Raw genomic sequence first — 19,698 nt, 5'->3', positions numbered from 1 at the left:
GGATCCCGCATTGCTGTGGCTCTGGCATAGGCTGGCGGCTACAGCTCCGATTCAACCCCTAGCCTGGGAACCTCCATGTGCCGTGGGAGCAGCCCAAGAAATGGCAAAAAGACAAAAAAAGAAAAAAAAAGTGTAGTTGTTTACAGTGTTCTGCCAATTTCTGCTATAGAGCAAAGTGACTCAGTCTTCCATATATATAGATACACATTCTTTTTTGTTTGTTTGTTTTTGTTTTTTAGGCCCACACCCTTGGCATATGGAGGTTCCCAGGCTAGGGGTTGAATCGGAGCTGTAGCCGCCAGCCTATGCCAGAGCCACAGCAACGAGGGATCCAAGCCGTGTCTGCAACCTAAACCACAGCTCACGGCATCGCTGGATCCTTAACCCACTGAGCGAGGCCAGGGATCGAACCCGCAACCTCATGGTTCCTAGTCGGATTTGTTAACCACTGCGTCATGATGGGAACTCCATTTATACATTCTTGTTTTATATTTTTTTCCATCATGGTCTGTCTCAGGTGATTGAGTTCCCTGTGCTATAGAGTAGCACCTTGTTGTTTGTCCATTCTAAATGTGATAGTTCACATCTGCTAACCACCAACTCCAGTCTATCCCACTCCCTCTCCCCTCCCCCTTGGCAACCATAAGTCTGTCCTCTGTGTCTGTCTGTCTCTGTTTTGTAGATAGGTTCATTTGTGCCATATTTTAGATTCCACATGTAAGTGATAATCGTGTGGTATTTATCTTTCTCTTTCTGACTGACTTCACTTAGTATGATAATTTCTAGTTGCATCCACGTTGCTGCGAATGACCTTATTTTGTACTTCCTGAGGGTTGAGTAGTATTCCATTGTGTATGTGTAAGTTTGTCTTTTTACCAGTCAGCTGTCTGAAAGAAAACAGAATGCTGTTGGAGAGGTTTATGTACTTTTGGAAGCACTTTTAAAAAGAAAGTTTGTTCATATAAGTTTTTTTTTTTGGTGGGAGGGGCGATAGTTTATTTATAAGACATCAATATTATGCGACTTTATTAAAGAAAACATAAAAATCAGCTGTACTTCAATAAGACTTGAAAAAAAAAACAAACCAAAAACGAAAACTCCAAAAAACCGAAACCCCTTACTTTGTGTTATATAGCACAGGGAACTAACTCTACTCAATATTCTGTGATAACCTATATGGGAAAAGAATCTGAAAAAGAATGGATGGAGTTCCTGCTCTGGCACAGTGGGTTAAGAACCCGACTGCAGCAGCTCAGGTCACTGTAGAGACGTGGATTGGATCCTGGGGCCTGGAGCAGTGGTTAAAAGGATGCCACGTTGCTGCAGCTGAGGGGGTAGGTCACAGCTGTGGCTTGGATTCAGTCCCTGGCCTGGGAACTTCCATATCTTGTGGATGCAGCCATTAAAAAATAAATAAATAAAAGGATATGTGAATCACTTTGTTGCACAGCAGAAATTATCTCAACATTGTAAGTCAACTATACGTCAGTAAAACTTTAAAAATTGAAAAAACAGAAAAGATGGGAGTTCCCACTGTGGCCAGTGGAAACGAATCCAACTAGGAATCATGAAGTTGCCGGTTTGATCCCTGGCATTGCTCAGTGGGTTAAGGATCCGGCGTTGCTGTGAGCTGTGGTGTGGGTTGCAGGTGCTGCTCTGATCTGGCGTGGCTGTGGCTGTGGCCAGCAGCTGTAGCTGCGATTCGACCCCTAGCCTGGACACTTGCATATGCCTCCAGTGTGGCCCTAAAAAACCAAAAAAACAAAGAAAAGGAAAGAAAAGAAAAGAAAAGAAAAGAAAACATATACCACTGCCTGCCCATATCTCTGTGTTGTGAATGTGATGATCCACAGTCACTGAGCTTGGGGTATCTGGGTGTTGGGGTGTCTGGGTGTTGGGGTATCTGGGTGTTGGGGTATCTGGGTGTTGGGGTGTCTGGGTGTTGGGGTGTCTGGGTGTTGTGTTAGAGGAGGCCCCACCTGTGAGCTCGGGGACCTCGTTCATGGTGTTCCTTTCTTCACCGGCAGTATTTACCCTTTGGCAACAGGAGAAAGGTCCCAGTTTCTCTTAAAAACTACGTAGGAACTTGGGCAGCCAGTGATTTAGGTTCCTTTTTCACTCTCCGAGGGGCCTTCAAGGGCAAGTTCTTGTCACCTTTGTTGGCTCCTCTGAAGTGAGAAGGAAACCTTCCCATCGTGAAGCCTAAGTAGGAGGTGGGAACAGTCATCCCAGTGGCCCCTGTGGATTTTTGGACTTTGAATCTTAGGCTGAGCTTTCCGTCTCAGGTGGTTCCCGCTGATGTTCCTAGAGCCCGGATGCCCTGTCAGGACAGTGAGTAAGTTGCTTAGTTTTTTCGCAAGGCCACAGTGGCCTGGGAGGAAGGTAACAGTGTCCCTGCAGAGCCCATCAGGGAGTTTCTTTCACTGCATTTTCCTCTTCCTTTTGACCCCTCTGCTGACTTGTCTCACTTCCTTTTTTTTTTTTTTTTTTTCTCTTTGGTTTCTTTGAACTCTGTTCCTTCATTATCACTGTCCATCTTGGGTTTTCATCTCCACGTCCCACTGCCTTACTCATTTCTGTGCCTCTTTTGTGGCATGGTTCAGGAAAGGAATTTTGATAGCCTGAGATCTCCTTCACGTATGGAGTCCCAGAACCATCCAGGCCTTTCTTTCTCCTGTTCCTCTGATTTCTGTAAAGTTAAGGATGCATTGCTTTAGAAAACATTTTTTTTCTTGGAACCGCCTTCCTCAGTAAAGCCAGGCTTGGCAACTCGACAGCTTACTGGAGGTGGCATCCCACTTTTCCTGGTGACAGAGTCCAAACAGCTCTGACCAGGACTCCCATAGCTCTAGACCTTGTCTTGTGAGAGCTCGGAGGAGGCATTTATTAATTTTGGTAGCACAATATTGAACTTGGTTCTCAAAATGTCCTCAGGGTCCTTAGGATCTGTTTGGTGGTTACACAGAATCAGAATAATTTTCATTGTAACATTAGGGCAGTATTTGCCTGTTTGACTCTCATTCTCTCACCAAGATACAGTGGAGTTTTCCAGAGGCTAAATGGTGTGTCTTGACATCATCACTCTTGGCTGATGGAATGTGTGCTTTTTTATTTTTGTGTTTCCCAGAATTTTTAAGGTAGTATTTTAAGATATAAACATGGATGTTTTCAGCGATAAACTCGATTTGTTCTCAGTACTGCTGTTGTGCTCCTACTCGTTTTCTTTGGTTATACCGGCTATATTTTACTCTCTCAACCGCATTATTGTCCAATAAATAGTTATTTTGAAATCCCAGGGTTATCCTGGAACCTTCAAGGAAACACAAGAAGTAAGTACAACTTGCGACACTTATTTGTAAAAACTTTTGGGGAAACTTCTAATTTTAAAAATTTTACTTGTAATTTAGCATTTAATTCTGTTTTAGAAGAAAATATTTCTTTTCTATTTTATAAGGAAGAATTGTTGACTTCCTTATAAGGGAGGTTGGTAGGCCTGCTTTCTAAACACATAACTGCCAGCTCTGTCCACTGCAGTTGGACATATCAGCAAGTGAAAGAGAGGGATTTACTCTGAGGAAGCTGGGCAGGAATGAAAAAATGGAAAGAAATGAAATCATAATAAAAGTTATCTTCTCAGCTTTATAGCTCCTAATAATGTACTTTACTGTGTCTTATGCAACAGAGTGTTTTCATGTAGTATTATGGTGCCAGTTAAGTTGCAGCATTGTTTCAAGACCAGTCAGAGTTTAAAGAAAAAGGAATTGTGTGTTTTAAGTATACATGTCATGGTCTCTTTAAAAGCCAAAATTTGTTCCAGCTTTTCCACCTAGAAATGACAAAGCCACTGAAGCCTCTTATGAGATAAGTTATCACATTGCTTTGGCTGCAAAAGCCCACCCAGTAGCTGAAGAGATTAATGAGGTTCAGAACAGCTGACATTCCTGAATGCCCACTGGATGAACAGTCAGTAAAGTTCAGGGCACTGCCACTTCATATGTAACTGTGACTCATCGAATTAAAGATTTAGCCGGGAACATGAAGACTGAGTTAATATCTTGTTTACAGAATTTTACTTTCGCCTCACAAATTATAGACATGGCTTGATCTGTATCAGCACTAACTACACTTCAAAAAATATCTTCTTTTATGTGATTGCTCAACAACAAACACAAGTTGTGATAAATGTGCAAAGGGTTGAATAACCTTTATGACTCTCTTGGTTTATCCTGGAACACTTCGTTTCCATTTGTGCTGTTGGTGTAGAAGCAGTGACCAAGAAAGCTGCTGGCACCGTAACATATCAGAGCAGTGGCACCCACCTCTGCTGGTGGCCATAGTCATGGACTTTCCTGGTACACATCTGTGGTTTAAGAAAAGCCATCATCACTTAAGAATGTACTGGTGGGAGTTCCTTAGTGGCTCAGTGGGTTAAGGATGGATCCTGCATTGTCACTGCTGTGGGTTTGATTCCTTGCCTGGGAACTTCTGCATGCAATGGATGTGGCCAAAAAAAAAGAATGTCTTGGTTGAAGCACTAAAAATTATTTTTTCAATTAAATATCAACCCTCAAATAAAGGTTTCTGATATTCCAAGTGATTAAATGAAAAGTATCTATGGAGCATTGCTGCTCTATACTGTGGTCTGACCGTCTAGAAAAAATGCACTTGTGTGTTGGAGCTGAACCAGCTGCATGGATCATCATTTTTTACTTGAAATAATAATTGATGGACAAACGGTAGTTATTCATACATTAGTATTTAGTGGGTGTTTTCTTGAAATTGAACAAAGTGAGCCTCTCACTGTTGCCAGTGATAAAATTCAAGTTTTCAGGCAAAAATTAGAATTTTGGAAAATTTGTATTTGTTAAAGACTTTTTTGATGAGATTGGTGGTAGGACTAATGGAATGTGATTTTTTGATACTGAATGAAATGCCAGTATTGGGAGATGCTGCGTAATTTGGTGAAGGAATATTTCCTTGATTTTCAGTGGGTAAAAGAGCCATCGGAAATGCAAGATGACCAGTGGATTTTAATGTAAAAATACGCAAACGTTTCATTGATCAAATTTCAGATTGCACATTGCAATCAGTCTTTAAAAACTACTGCTTGTGGAGTTTTGGACAATTATCAAAGAAGAAAATCTGGAGTTCCTGTTGTGGCTCAGCAGTAACGAACCAGACTAGTATCCATGAGGATGCGGGTTCGGTCCCTGGCCTCACTCAGTGTGTTAAGGATCCGGTGTTGCTGTGAGCTGCAGGTCACAGACGTGGCTCGGACCTGGTATTGCTGTGTCTGTGGCTTAGGCCGGCAGCAGCTACAGCCCTGATTTGACCTCTAGCCTGGGAACCTCCATATGCCGTGGATACAGCCCTAAAAAGCAAAGAAAGAAAGAAAATCCTCAGTATTCGAAAGGCTATTAAACTCCATTTTCCAACTACACATCTGTGTGAAAATGAGATTTTATTTATGTCTTTCAACCAGAACAACATATGGAAACACATTGAATGCAGAAACAGATATGAGAAGTTAGCTTTCTTCCATTAAGCTAGACATTAATTGCAATGTATACATATAAGGATAACCTGACCCCCTTGCTGTACAGTGGGAAAAAAAAAAAAAAAAAAAAGAAAAAAAAAAAAAAAAAAAAGCTAGACATTCAGATAACCAGGAATCTAAAAGAGCAATTCTTGTTATAAATTTCATTTTCATAAAAAATAAGTTACTTGTTTAAGCATGTGATGGGTTTATTTTTTTGAATAAAGAAAAATAATTTTAAAAATTGTTTCAATTTCTAATAAGGTTGATAGCTAGAACTACATAAACAAAAGATCTTTGCAATCTTTCATATGTTTTTTAAGAGTGTAGAGAGTTTTTGGGTGAAAAGTGAGAATACCTTTGTTGTAGACAAAACTTGGGTTTATTTTCCTAAGTCTTGGCCTGGTTACCTGCAAGTGACTTCATAGGGAGCCCTTGTTTGCAATTCCCAACCCCTATAATAATCCCTTCCTGGACCTCAGAGACTTTGACCTGAATGAGCTTATTTCCTTCTAATATATACATATATATATATATATATATATATATATATATAGCATTGGCCTTTGAGGGTTTTGTTGTTGTTTTACCTATGGTTTATTTCCTCCCTTTTTTCTCTTTATTCTCTATTTATTTCCTTTTTCCCATTTTCCCTTTCTCTTTATTCTTTAATTTTTAATTTTTCTCATTAAAAAAATTTTTTTATGCTTTAGTTTGGGGGGTGTCTGGCATTGTGTTTGATTGCTTTATAAGATCAGTTTGTCAGGTGGACTTTTGTATATGTGAAATTATGTTTTGGAAAGCATAGTTTTTCCATCAAAAGTAAGTAACTTTATGTTTACACGTAATGGGTTTATTAATGTTCTTTTAAATGAATGGATACATATATAAATCTTTTCTCATATTAATTTCTAATACAGAAAATATGAATAGATATAATCCATATAAACAAAAGCTTTTGGAGAACTCGGTTTTGTGTGTGTGTGTGTGTGTGTGTGTGTGTGTGTGTGTGTGTGTCTTTCTAGGGCTGCACCTGTTCCTATGCTAGGGGTCGAATTGGAGCTGTAGTTGTTGGTCTACACCACAGCCATAGCTGTGCAGGATCCAAGCGGCAACTGTGACTTAACACCACAGCTCAGTAGTTAACGAATCCTCCTAGGAACCATGAGGTTGAGGGTTCGATCCCTGGCCTTGCTCAGTGGGTTAAGGATCTGGCGTTGCCGTGAGCTGTGGGGTAGGTTGCAGATGCGGCTCAGATCCCATGTTGCTGTGGCTCTGGCAAAGGCCAGTGGCTACAGCTCCGATTCGACCCCTAGCCTGGGAATCTTCCATATGCCGTGGGAGCTGCCCTAGAAAAGGCAAAAAGACAAAAAAAAAAAAACAAAAAACAAATCAGAGCCACAGCTGCCGGCCTACATCAGAGCCACAGCAACACAGGATCTGAGCCACATCTTCAACCTACACTGCAGCTCACAGCAACATTGGATCCTTAATCCACTGAGCAGGACCAGGGATCAAACCCATGTCCTCATGGATGCTAGTCAGGTGCTGAGCCACAGTGGGAACTCCACATTATGAATTTTTTTTAGCAATTAAATTTTGGGATCATTTTAAACTTAGAAGAGTTGCAAAAATAGTCCAAAGTGTTCTTGTACATTTTTCATGCAGCTTCCCCTTGTGCTAGTATCTTACGTAACTATAGAACATGTATCAAAGCTAAGAATCAATCTTGGGGAGTTCCTGTTGTGGCCCAGCAAGTTGAGGACCCAGCATTGTCTCTCTGAGGATTCAGGTTCAGTCAGTCCTTGGCCTGGCTCAGTGGGTTAAGGATCTGGTGCTGCTGCAAGCTGTGGCATAGGCTGCAGATGGGACTCAGATTCGGTGTTGCCGTGGCTGTGGTCTAGGCCCCAGGCGCAGCTCTGATTCAACCCCTGGTTGGAGAATGTCGTATGCAACAGGTGTGGCCATAAAAAGGGAAAATAAAACAATCCTATCATACTAATGAACCAAACTTACTCAGATTTTGTCATTTTTCCACTAATGTGCTTTTTCTGTTTAGGATCCAGTCCAGGATCCCATATTGCCTTTGTCATGTCATATCCCCATGGTCTCCTCAAGTCTGTGACCTTTTCTTAGTCTTCCCACGTCTTTCCTGACATTGACAATTTTGAAGAATTCTGGTTAGTTATTTTATAGACCGTTCCTTGGTTATGGTAGTCTGAAATCTTCTCCTGGCCATGTGCTTTAATGCTATCTTTTCATTGTGGTCAAATACACATGACACAGAACGTGCATTTTAATAGTTTTTAAGTGTGTGGTCCAGTGGCATTAAGTACATTCACAATGCAACCATCACCACCACTTCTAGAACTTTTCCATCATCCCAAACAGAAACTCTGTATCAGTTAAACAGTAATTCTCCATCTCCCTCTCCTTTGATAACCTCTGTTCTACTTTCTCTATGAATTTACTTGTTCCGAGCACCTCATGTAAGTAGAATCATACAATATTTGTCCTTTTGTGTCTGGCTCATGTCGCTCAGCGTAATGTTTTCAAAGTTCATGTTGTAGCTTCAATTGCATTTTAAAAGTTAACTTGGATTTTATTTTGATGCTATGTATTAACTTGATATATTGAAAAATATACTTGTAATGGGCTTAGTAATATTTTAAATGAATTAATAGATTAACATTTTCTCAGTTTTAGTTATAATACAGTAGCTATAATCCACATAAACAAAAGCTATTTGAGGTCCTTAATAATTAAGAGCATAAAGGAGTTCCTGTCGTCGCTCAGTGGTTAACCAACCCGACTGGTATCCATGAGGACGCAGGTTTGATCCCTGGCCTTGCCCAGTGGATTAAGGATCTGGCGCTGCCATAAGCTTTGGTGTAGGTCACAGACGCCGCTCAGATCCTGCGTTGCTGTGGCAAAGGCCGGCGGCTAAAGCTCTGATTCAGCCGCTAGCCTGGGAACTCCATATGCCGTGGTGCAGCCCTAAAAGGACAAAAAGACAAAAAAAAAAATAAGAGCATAAAGGGTTTCTACACAGAAGTGTGAGACTTGCTTTTGTAGAGCACTCCGGGGGTGGGGGGATCATCCCTGGCCTGGATTGGCTGGGTACTTGCTATGACCACATAATGAGTCTTTGTTTCGCAATTCCCAGAGTCCTGGCTGAACTGCGGGAAGGCAGCGGGAAGGCAGTTGCTGCCGTGGTTTGTAGTCATCTAGTTGAGGAAGCTGGTTCTCTGACCTGAGGGACTTTAACCAAATTTGGTTTATTTCCTCCTTCCTACGGAGCATCAGCCTTTTTGTCCCCCCATTAAAATCATTTGGCTTACTTGGATTTCATTATGAGAGTAGATTCTTTTTCAAGCTTATATGTTGGCTATTGGTCAATTCCAAATTTGAAAACTGCAAAGCTTGCTTAGCTTCTGTCCTTGGAAAACCTTGGTGTCTGTGAGATAGCAGAAGGCTGCAGCTAGGCTCCAGGCACTCACCAAGGCCAGAGCACCCAACGGTCTGTTCCCAGAGTGGCTGCAGAGCCTACATACCTTGTTTCTGTTTCTTTTGTACTTAACTCTCTGCTAATCTTGTTTCTTAGTGGAACATGCCCACCAAATCCCACATTTATGGGGGTGCACTTTATTTTCTCCTGTAAGAGGTAAGCAGGTTTGGTGTGTGTGTGTAACTGCAGGTGAACTTTGTCTTTGCTTGGTGAGCCTTTAAGAGATAGTGTTGCAGTAAATATCTAGTTTCTAAACTATCTTATTATTTTCCACCTTGTTCTTTTGCTTGTATTCATTCTCCAGTTAAGCGAGCACCTCTAACTTTTAAAAGCTTCTCTTAGTACTACTCATAGTAGACCTTTGGGCCTCTTCTCATAGTCACTTGGACCAGCTTAAAGCAGATCTATTTTTTTACACTCATCTAATTTACTCAGAATCACTTCTCATGGGAATCATTTTTTAAAAATCTGTTTAATCAAATGCTTACCTTATATCAATTCGAGTCTCCATATAGACTTGTGGGGTTACAGTTCCATTTCCCATTTCTCAGCAAGTCCCATAATCCTCTGCTTTTTACACAAAGCATATTTCTTTTCAGATACACATGTGGCTTTCATTTCAATTCCAGAATTGAACTTGATGTGCTTTTTTCTCTCTCTTCAGCCGATGGTCTGTATGAAAGATAGACTTTTGCTTTCAAAGGAGATTTGTTCACTCTATTAGCTAAGGCAGTGACTCAGTAACGGTGCCTTCTGGATGGCTCTCTAAGTATGTTACTCTGTTCTGAGAGGTTGGGAAACTTTTTTTTTTTTAGAGCCACACCCAAGGCATATGGAGGTTCCCAGGCTAGGGGTCCAATCGGAGCTACAGCTGCCAGCCTATGCCACAGCCACAGCAATGCCAGATCCGAGCTGCGTCTGTGACTCTCACCAAAGCTCACGGCAACGGCGGATCCTTAACCTACTGAGCGAGGCCAGAGATCCGACCCACAACCTCATGGTTCCTAGTCAGATTCATTTCTGCTGCACCACAACAGGAACTCCAAGGTTGGGAAACTTTTTTTTTTTTTTTTTTTGTCTTTTTTTTGCCATTTCTTGGGCCGCTCCCTTGGCATATGGAGGTTCCCACGCTAGGGTCCAATCGGAGCTGTAGCCACTGGCCTACACCAGAGCCACAGCAACGCAGGATCCAACCCTCCTCTACAACCTACACCACAGCTCACGGCAGCACCGGATCCTTAACCCACTGAGCAAGGCCAGGGATCGAATCCGCAACCTCATGGTTCCTAGTCGGATTTGTTAACCACTGAGCCACAATGGGAACTCCAAGGTTGGGAAACTTTTAAAGGCAGTGGACTGAATACCTGAAGGGTGGACAGTGCCCCCACCCATTCTCACGGGGCACAGTTTGCCCTGAGGCTAGTGTCTTTAGCTATAGACATAATACTAGCCAGCCTTTATTGAGCATTTATTTTTGTCCCAAACACTTGTGTCGTTAGCTGTCTTACATTCATTAACTCATGTAATCTTTGTGAGATAGTGGGTCTTATTATTTTCCCTACTTTGTGGATGAGGTATCAGAGGCCCAGAAATGTATGTAACTTGTTTAAGGTAGCAGACCCATGTGGTTTGTTGGTGTCAGAACAAGACTTTCGTGACTGTGGAGCGCACTCTGGCCTCACTTGTGTCCAGACAGTGGAAGCTGGATCCCTTAGGATTAGCTTCCAGTCAGTATGGGACAGAATAAATCTCCGAGACATGCTTGGTCTCCTCTTGCCCAGATCATTTCTTCCTGCCTCCAGTGGCCTCTTGTAAAGGTGCCAAGGTGCAGCAGATGCAGCTCTAGGGGTTAATCTCCTGCCCCCCCCCCTTTTTTCATTTTTGGCTGTTCCATGGCATATGGAGTTCCTGGGCCAGGGATCAGATCTGAGCCACGGTTGTAACTGCTGTGGCAATGCTGGCTCCTTTAACCCACTGTGCCCAGACGAGCCGAGACCAGCGATCTCCTGTGCCACGCTGGGAACTCCATCCCTCCTTGGTCTTAACAGCTCCATACAAGAGCTATAGAAATATTTTTTAACCTTATTATTTAATCCTGGCTTTTGTTTTCTTCATCATCTCTTTCATCTTCTGAAATTTCAAGAGCCCCTTGAGAAAAACTAGAGTCTTGAGACCTAAAATTGGTGACTAACAAGTAAGCACCTTACAGTATAGGACAGTTTGGATTCTTAGATTTGACTGTCCTGCTCAGTAGCACCTCACCCCCCCACCTCCCGCCCTTTTTTTTAATGCCCACATCCGTGGCACATGGAAATTCTCAGGCCAGGGATTGAATCTGAGATGTAGGCGCAACCTTTGCTGTAGCTGCAGCAACACTAGATCCTTTTAACACATTGCACTGGGCTGGGGACTGAACCTGCACCTCTGCAGTGACCAGAGCCACTTCAGTCAGATCCTTAACCCACTGTACCATAGTGTCAGCTCCAAAAAAGAAAACTTGTGTGTGAATCTTAACTGTGTGTATTTTATCCTTATGAAACTAAAATCATCTTTTTATAACCCTTTATGTGCCACCTAAAGAGGCCCAGAGCTGCTTGCTTTTAGTCTTGGCTGCCAAGCACACTGGGGACTGTAGCTGGCAGTGCCAGTTCTCTGTGTGTGTTTGGGACTTGCCAGTTCAGTCCTGGGAGCTGAACTCTGGCTGTCCTGCTGTGTCTCTTTATCCCATTGCTTGTGTAATATGCCACGACTTCCTGTTTGCGTTTGTCAGTCTTCCTTTTGGTTCACTTCTCTCTCCTGAAGCGAGTCCCCGTAGCTGTGCATTTGGTCCTCCAGGACATCTGGAATAGTTTCCTTTTTTGCTTTTTAGGGCCCCACTCACAGCATATGGAAGTTTCCAGGCTAGGGCTCAAATTGGAGCTACAGCTGCCAGCCTATACCACAGCCACAGCAACACCAGATCCCCGACCCACTGGGTGAGGCCAGGGATCAAAACCCGCATCCTTGTGGATTCTGGTTAGATTTGTTTCTGCTGCACCACGAAGGGAACCTCGCTGGAGTAGTTTCTTAGAGTGATTGCTGTGTATACCTCTGTGAAATTTTGCTTAACTTGGGTTTGAATTCGTGGTTTGATTTACTTGTTTGTCTCTTACTGGTGAAATAGTGCCTTTCTTTTTATCCTGTTAGAGGTTTGATTTCATTAGCAAAATTCTGAATTTTTTTTGCTTTTTTTTTTTTTTTTTTTTTGTGGTCTTTTTGCCATTTCTAGGGCTGCTCCCAGGGTATATGGAGGTTCCCAGGCTAAGGGTCTAATCAGAGCTGTAGCTGCTGGCCTAGCCACAGCCACAGCAACACAAGACTGAGCCATATCTGTGACCTACACCACAGCTCATGGAAACACCAGATCCTTAACCCACTGAGCGGGGCCAGGGATCAAACTCGCAACCTCATGGTTCCTAGTCAGATTCGTTAACCACTGAGCCATGGCGGGAACTCCTCTTTTTTTATCTTTTGAGGGCCGCACTTGTGGCATATGGAGGTTCCCAGGCTAGAGGTCTAATCGGAGCTGTTGCTGCTGGTCTATGCCAGAGCCACAGCAACTCCAGATCTGAGCCTCGTCTGCGACCTACACCATAGTTCATGGGAACACCAGATCCTTAACCCACTGAGTGGGGCCAGGGACCAAACCCAAGCCTCCTGGTTCCTAGTTGGATTCGTTTCCGCTGTGCCAAGACAGGAACTCCCATGAATTTTTGAGCTTTTTTAAGGTGTCAGCATGGGGCGAGGATGAAGGAATGAGCTGCTCCCCTTGACTCAAGCTTCCATCACTTACCCACTTGCACCCTTGCAGCCCTAGAGATCTGCCTTCTCGTAGGATCATGGTTTTGTGCTATTTCTACATGACTTTAGAGTCCATCTTTTTGTTATAGTGGAAAAACCAAGGTCTAGGTGAATTACTTTGAGAAGCACAGTCTGTTGGATTTCTTATGAGTGGTTCTCCCCCCCCATCTCTGGCAGGCACATTTTTATCTCTCAGAGGTGGTTGCTGTTCACACACAGGTGTTCTTTAGTGAGGCAGACCACTGCTTCCTTGGAGAGCGCGTGGCAGTGTTTTCTTGCTAATGAAAAGGCTGTCATAATGGGTTAGGTCCATAGGGGCTCTGCCCTTCTGTACTTGAATTCCCAGGGAGAAAAATCTCTACCTTAATTAACCACATCAAGCTGTCGGAGAGGTGTGGCTGCTAATTGATTAGATGACAGTCCTCTGCATTGGTGTGAAGCTGTTGGGGTGGTTTTGTTTTAAAAACAAAATAGATTTTTTTTTCTTTTATTTTCCCACTGTACAGCAAGGGGATCAAGTTATCCTTACATGTATACATTTTTTCCCCCTATAAACAAAATAGATTTGAGCCAGGTAAGTTTATTTTGGAGAGGTGAAGATCTGTGGAGGGATTTCCCTTTATTAATCGCATGTCTTTAGTGTCATTTTTGTGTCCCCATTTTCAGGTTTGGTTGTATAAGAAGCACTGAGTTGGCTTTTCTTGCCATTTTGGTGCCATTGGTGATCAGTGTCTTCTCCCTGCACCTCTGCTGTACTCCCTTCTGTCTGGTAGCATCAGATTCCTTTACTTGGTTTGGGTTTCATTCTCACCTTCTGTCTTGGAATATTTGAGCTCTATCCTGAAATATATTTTTAAGATAGTGTTTAAAAGCAAACACCCTGCCTTTCTTGAAACCACAGAAAATTCTTGTGAAACAGCCGATAGGGCAAGCTGCCAAATCCACACTGTTAAAACCGATCCCTTAATGACAAAATGTCAGACAGTGATGTTAAACCTTCATTATGATTGTGGCGTGAGGATTTTTCTTACTAATAAATGTTTAGGTGCTGAACTCCCAGTTTCACATTTGGAATGCTTTACATTATAAAATTCTGAATGGTAAACCATTCCAGAAGAGTTTTGTGTAGCTAATCTGCTGTAGGAAAGGTTTTAATTTTTAGTTTTTATTTTAAAAATCTATTGTAGTTGATTTACAATATTCTGTCAACTTCTGCTGTACAGCAAAGTGACCCAGTTATACAAATATATTTATACATTCTTTTTTTCACATTATCGTCCATCATGTTCCTTCACAAGTGATTAGATATAGTTCCCTATACAGCAGGATCTCATTGCTTATCCATTCCAAATGCAACAGTTTGCATTGACTAACCCCAAACTCCCAGTCCATCCACTCCATCCCCCTCCCCCTTGGCAACTACGAGTCTGTTCTCCATGTCCATGAGTTTGTTTCTTTTCTGTAGATAGGTTCATTTTGTGCCATATATTAGATTCTCGATATAAGTGATATCATACGGTATTTGTCTTTCTCTTTATGACTTACTTCACTTAGTATGAGAATCTCTAGTTCCATCCATGTTGATGCAAGTGGCACTATTTTGTTCTTTTTTAGGGCTGAGTAGTATTCCATTGTATACATGTACCACATCTTCATCCATTCATCTGTTGTTGGACATTTAGGTAGGAAAGGTTTTATTTATTTGTTTATTTATTTACGTAGTCTTTTTAGGGCCGCACCTGTGGCACATGGCAGTTGCCAGGGTAAGGGTTGATTCGGAGCTATAGCCACTGGCCTGTACCACAGCCACAACAATGACAGATCCAAGCCTTGTCTGTGACCCACACCACAGCCCACAGCAACGCCAGATCCTTAAACCACTGAGGGAGGCCAGGGATCGAACCTGAGTCCTCATGGATCCTAGTCAAGTTCATTACCACTGAGCCATGATGAGAACTGTGGTAGAAAGGTTTTAAACAAACCAATTCTCATTCCCCTTCACCTGCTTTTTTAGTTTCAGGAAATGATTTTCTTTTGAGTTGATTTGGACTAAGTCTCATTTGCTTTACCATTTTAAAGTAGAATTCTATTTAGGCGTTCCCGTCCTGTCTCAGTGGTTAACGAATCCGACTAGGAACAATGAGGTTGCAGGTTCGATCCCTGGCCTCGCTCAGTGGGTTACGGATCCGGCATTGCCGTGAACTGTGGTGTAGGTCACAGACGTGGCTTGGATCCCATCCCGCGTTGCTATGGCTCTGGTGTAGGCTGGCAGCTGCAGTTCCAATCAGACCCCTAGCCTGGAACCTCCATATGCCACGGGTGCAGGCCTAGAAAAGACAAAAAAAAAGAAAAAAAAAAAAAGAATTCTATATAGAACAGATAAACATGGATGCTGTGTAGCACAGGAAACTGTATAACTATGTTAACTATCTTGTCATAACCTATAATGGAAACAATCTGAAGAAAAAAATATATATATACACACATATATATGTATATGTTTATCACTTTGCTATATACCTGACACATTGTAAATCAACTAACACTTCAACTTAAAAAAAAAAAAAAGGAGTTCCCGTTGTGGCGCAGTGGTTAACGAATCCGACTAGGAGCCATGAGGTTGCGGGTTCGGTCCCTGCCCTTGCTCAGTGGGTTAACGATCCGGGTTTGCCGTGAGCTGTGGTGTAGGTTGCAGACGCGGCTTGGATCCCGCGGTGCTGTGGCTCTGGCGTAGGCCGGTGGCTACAGCTCCGATTCAACCCCTAGCCTGGGAACCTCCATATGCCGCAGGAGCGGCCCAAGAAATAGCAACAACAACAACAAAAAAGACAAAAGACAAAAAAAAAAAAAAAAAAAAAAAAAAAGGAGTTCCCATCAGGGCTCAGTGGATAACGAACGAACCAAACTAGTATCCATGAGAATGCGGGTTCCATCTCTGGCCTCGCTCAGTGGATTAAGGATCTGGAGTTGCCGTGAAGTGTGGTGTAGGTCAAACACACCGCTCAGATCCTGCATTGCTGTGGCTGTGGCATAGGCTGGCAGCTACAGCTCCTATTCAACCCTTAGCCTGGGAACATACATATGCCTTGGGTGTTGCCGTAAAAAGACAAAAGACAAAAAAATAAATTAAAAAATAAATTTAAAAAAAAGTAGTTTCAGAATTGTTTTCCCAGAGCAGAGGAGGACTGGGACTTTGTTTCTCTCTTTCTTTTTTTTTTTTTTTTTTTTTTTTTTTTTTTTTTTTTTTTTTTTTTTTTTGTATTTTTGCCTTCCGGCATATGGAGGTTCCAGCTAGGTCGAATTGGACTGTACCACCGCCTACGCCAAGCCACAGCACGCAGATCCGAGCTGCCGCAACCTACACCACAGCTCACGCAACGCCAGATCATTACCCACTGAGCAAGTAGGACCGAACCCGCACCTCATGTCCTAGTCGATCGTAACCACTGCCATGACGGACTCTGTTTCTCTCTTTCTTGATTGATTGATTGATTGTCTTTTTAGCGCTGCACCCATGGCATATGGAGTTTCCCGGGCTAGGAGTCAAATCGGAGCTACAGCTGCTGGCCTACGCCACAGCCCCAGCAATGTGGGATCTGAGCTGAGTCTGTGACCCACACCACAGCTCATGGCAACGCCGTATCCTTAACCCACTGAGTGAGGCCAGGGATTGAACCTGCATCCTCATGAATATTAGTCGGGTTCGGTAACTGCTGAGCCATGATGGGAACTCCCTGGACTGGGACTTTAATCTTTATCCCCAGGCCCAGAATTAACTGACTTTTTTTTTTTTTTTTAAGATGGCATAGAACCCTGTTTGTCTTGGGACTTTACTTCTTTCCAAGTGCTTTCAGGAATGAGTATTTGTTCCTTATATATAACCTTCCAAAAGAACTATGACACTGCTGGTAGCCTGCTGAGTAACAGTACAGCTTAAAAACTGGTAATGGTGTGCACCAGGCTGTAACAGTGATTGGGAACTGACGAGGGAGACAAGGCTCGATAACACTGGGAAATAAAAGGAAAAATAGGGAGTTCCCATTGGGGCTTAGTGGTAACAAATCCGACTAGTATCCATGAGGATGCAGGTTCGATTCCTGGCCTACGCTCAGTGGGTTAAAGATCCAGCATTGCTGTGAGCTCTGGTGAAGGTTGCAGATGCAGCTGGGATCCCGAGGCTGTGGGGGTAGGCTGGCAACTACAGCTCCGATTCAACCGCTAGCCTGGGAACTTCTGTGTGCCACACAGGTGGCCCTATAAAAGGAAAAAAAAAAGAAAGAAAAGAAAAACTATATATACCTGCCTCCAGAGTCATAGCCGGCACTGAAAGGAGGAGCTCCAGATGCAGAGCTTTAGGAAGCCCTTCCAGATCTTCCCCAAGGGCACCGTCGTCTTTTCTAAAGGTAGAGGCTTTTTCTGACTTCATCTCCATGACCTTAGACCTAAGCAACTTTTTTGACTTTGTGCTTAAGCCCTTCCTTTGCATGTTGGGCCTGTCTCTGGTTTCTAGATGAGGATGAGACAAGGAGTGCTAAGTGATTGATTCTTCATTGAGTCTCCTTGGGTTGACTTCCTCTTACACCAGCATCTCACCAGTCTCACCACGGTCCACTCGGTGGGTAGGCATCCCTATTCATTGAAACGTCAGGGTTTAGACAGATCCTGGCAGAACTCATCATCCTGGCTAAGTGAGACCTGGGATCTTTAAATCTCTCAGCCCCGGCTCCTCTGAAAAACAACAAAAGCTGCAAACTTCTAGTAAATTGGAAGGCATCAACAGATTTTGGTTCCAGGATTGGGTCCTATGTTAGCTTGTGATTTGTGCTTCTCTCTCCTACTAGTCAAGTCTTTTTTGAAGGCTCAGCTATATTTTATCCTTCTCTGTATCTCTTCCTCCCCAGAGTCTGTTAGAGTGTTTTGCACATGATCATCTCTTCATGAATATTTGTGAAATTAAAAAATAAGAGAAATTACAACGTGGGTATTATTCTTCACTTACAACCACCCTTGGAGAAGTGTATCCATGTTGATTTGTGAATGGCTCCAATTTTCGGCCATATAACTCACAGGTCTTTTTTTTTTTTTTTTTTTGTCTTTTTTGCTATTTCTTGGGCCGCTCCCGCAGCATATGGAGGTTCCCAGGCTAGGGGTCTAATTGGAGCTGTAGCCGCCAGCCTACGCCAGAGCCACAGCACCGCGGGATCTGCAACCTACACCACAGCTCACGGCAACGCGGGATCATTAACCCACTGAGCAAGGCAGGGACCGAACCTGCAACCTCATGGTTCCTAGTCGGATTCGTTAACCACTGCGCCACAACGGGAACTCCCTAACTCACAGCTCTTAATCTAGGTTCAATAATGATTAAAAGAACAAATTTTTCAGGATGAAAAGATGAGGGGGACTTTTTTACCCTGTTACTGGATTTTGTTTAGAACCCAGGAAACCACAGGAGGAGAGTGTACTGCTGAGGCAACCCTGTCCGGCTTCCTGAAATAGGCACCAGAGCCAAAAAGCCAGGTCCTCCTGGTTTTGCTGAGTTGTGTTCTCGCCCCTGCTATACAGCATCTCTGGCTACATTGTTGCTTTTGGTTAAATTGGCCTTATTTTTCCCTCTTTTGCCATGGGTGAACAGTGAGACACTGAGTGTTGGGAATTTTGTCCAGGATTGGAGAGGTGCTGTGGTCTGTTTCAGAAGGCTGGAATTGTCTATAGTGGGAGAAGAGCTCAGGAACACGGCACAGGAAGAACTGATTTCACGCCACTTCAGGACCCGGATTTTTCTTTGAGCATCTCAGGGAAGATCAGTTGCTTTTCTGAAATGACCAGGAGCTGTGAGATCAGCGATTACGTTTTTCAGGACCCATTGTGGGTAGGACAGACTAAGAAAGATGATCATTTTCTACTTTTTTCTTGATTCCTTGGTCTTTGTGACTCAAAGTGTGAAAGCTCCAACTGATTTTTGAGGCTCCTGTTTTTGAACCAGTGCAGAAGGCATCAGCTATGTAGGGTGGTGGAAAAAGGACCTGTTGGACTGGTCTGCTTGGACCTGCCCGCACCCCACCCCCCCCCCCCCCAGGCAGAGAGGTTGAGACTCCTGCTGGATGGGCTCTGCCAAGTGGTTTTTCCTCGTGGATTGAGCAAGCAGGCAGCTCCTCACCTGAGGATCCAGGGTGCTAAGGGATCGTGCTGGGGGTAGGGGGAGTAGGTGCCACCCATCCTACCAGGGGCTGGGCCTACTCAGAGCTGCTAACACGAAGGCTGCAGAGCCCTGGGGCTTGTTGGAAATAGACTCTGTGTCATGGTACCTTTCCCAGCACCCTGTGGCCATCCATATTCATGGTACGCAGGGAGGCTGGGAGTGGTGAGGAGCTTGTAAACCGTGGGTAAGTGAAATCTAGAGACGGAGAGGATTCTTGCCTAGGGCACACTGAGTTCAGGCTGTAAGGTTTCTAAGCCCGGAGTTGTCACCTAGTTTAACTTTAATTTTCTTAGCCCTAGGCAGAAGAGATTTTTCCAGCGTGTGAGCCTGGTGTCCGAGACAATGTTAGGTGAGATTTACTTACGGAGCCAGACTTCTGGGCAGGTCAGGATGTGGTCTTCAGGACATGTAGGCTGTGCCTGCTTCCTGCTGTGGTCTCAGGGACAGGGCTGGAAGGCTCGTGAGCACAGGGCACTGAGAGCCTTCACATGCACCTCAGGCAGACCTTCAGAGCTCATCTCCAGCCCCTTGTTAAACAAGTGAGGAAACCCGGGTCCCAAGATGGTGAATGACTGGCTCAGGATATGTAACTTGTTTGAGTGGAGCTGGGTC

General features: G+C 43.6%; 1 protein-coding gene and 1 non-coding gene across 6 annotated transcripts in view; both read left to right on the top strand.

Moving 5' to 3' along the window:
• MARK2 (microtubule affinity regulating kinase 2) overlaps nt 1–19,698 on the top strand; it is a 62,272-nt gene that overhangs the window by 9,024 nt on the left and 33,550 nt on the right. The gene's annotated exons all lie outside the window — the stretch shown is intronic.
• Nucleotides 2,118–2,177, top strand: MIR7142 (microRNA 7142). Its single transcript, NR_128458.1, has one exon. It is a non-coding gene; the product is annotated as a microRNA 7142 (primary transcript).

Source organism: Sus scrofa, chromosome 2, assembly GCF_000003025.6.
Source record: "Sus scrofa isolate TJ Tabasco breed Duroc chromosome 2, Sscrofa11.1, whole genome shotgun sequence".
Taxonomy (NCBI): Eukaryota; Metazoa; Chordata; class Mammalia; order Artiodactyla; family Suidae; genus Sus; species Sus scrofa.
Note: the sequence above shows the minus strand (reverse complement) of the source record. Positions and strands in the feature narration are given on the sequence as shown.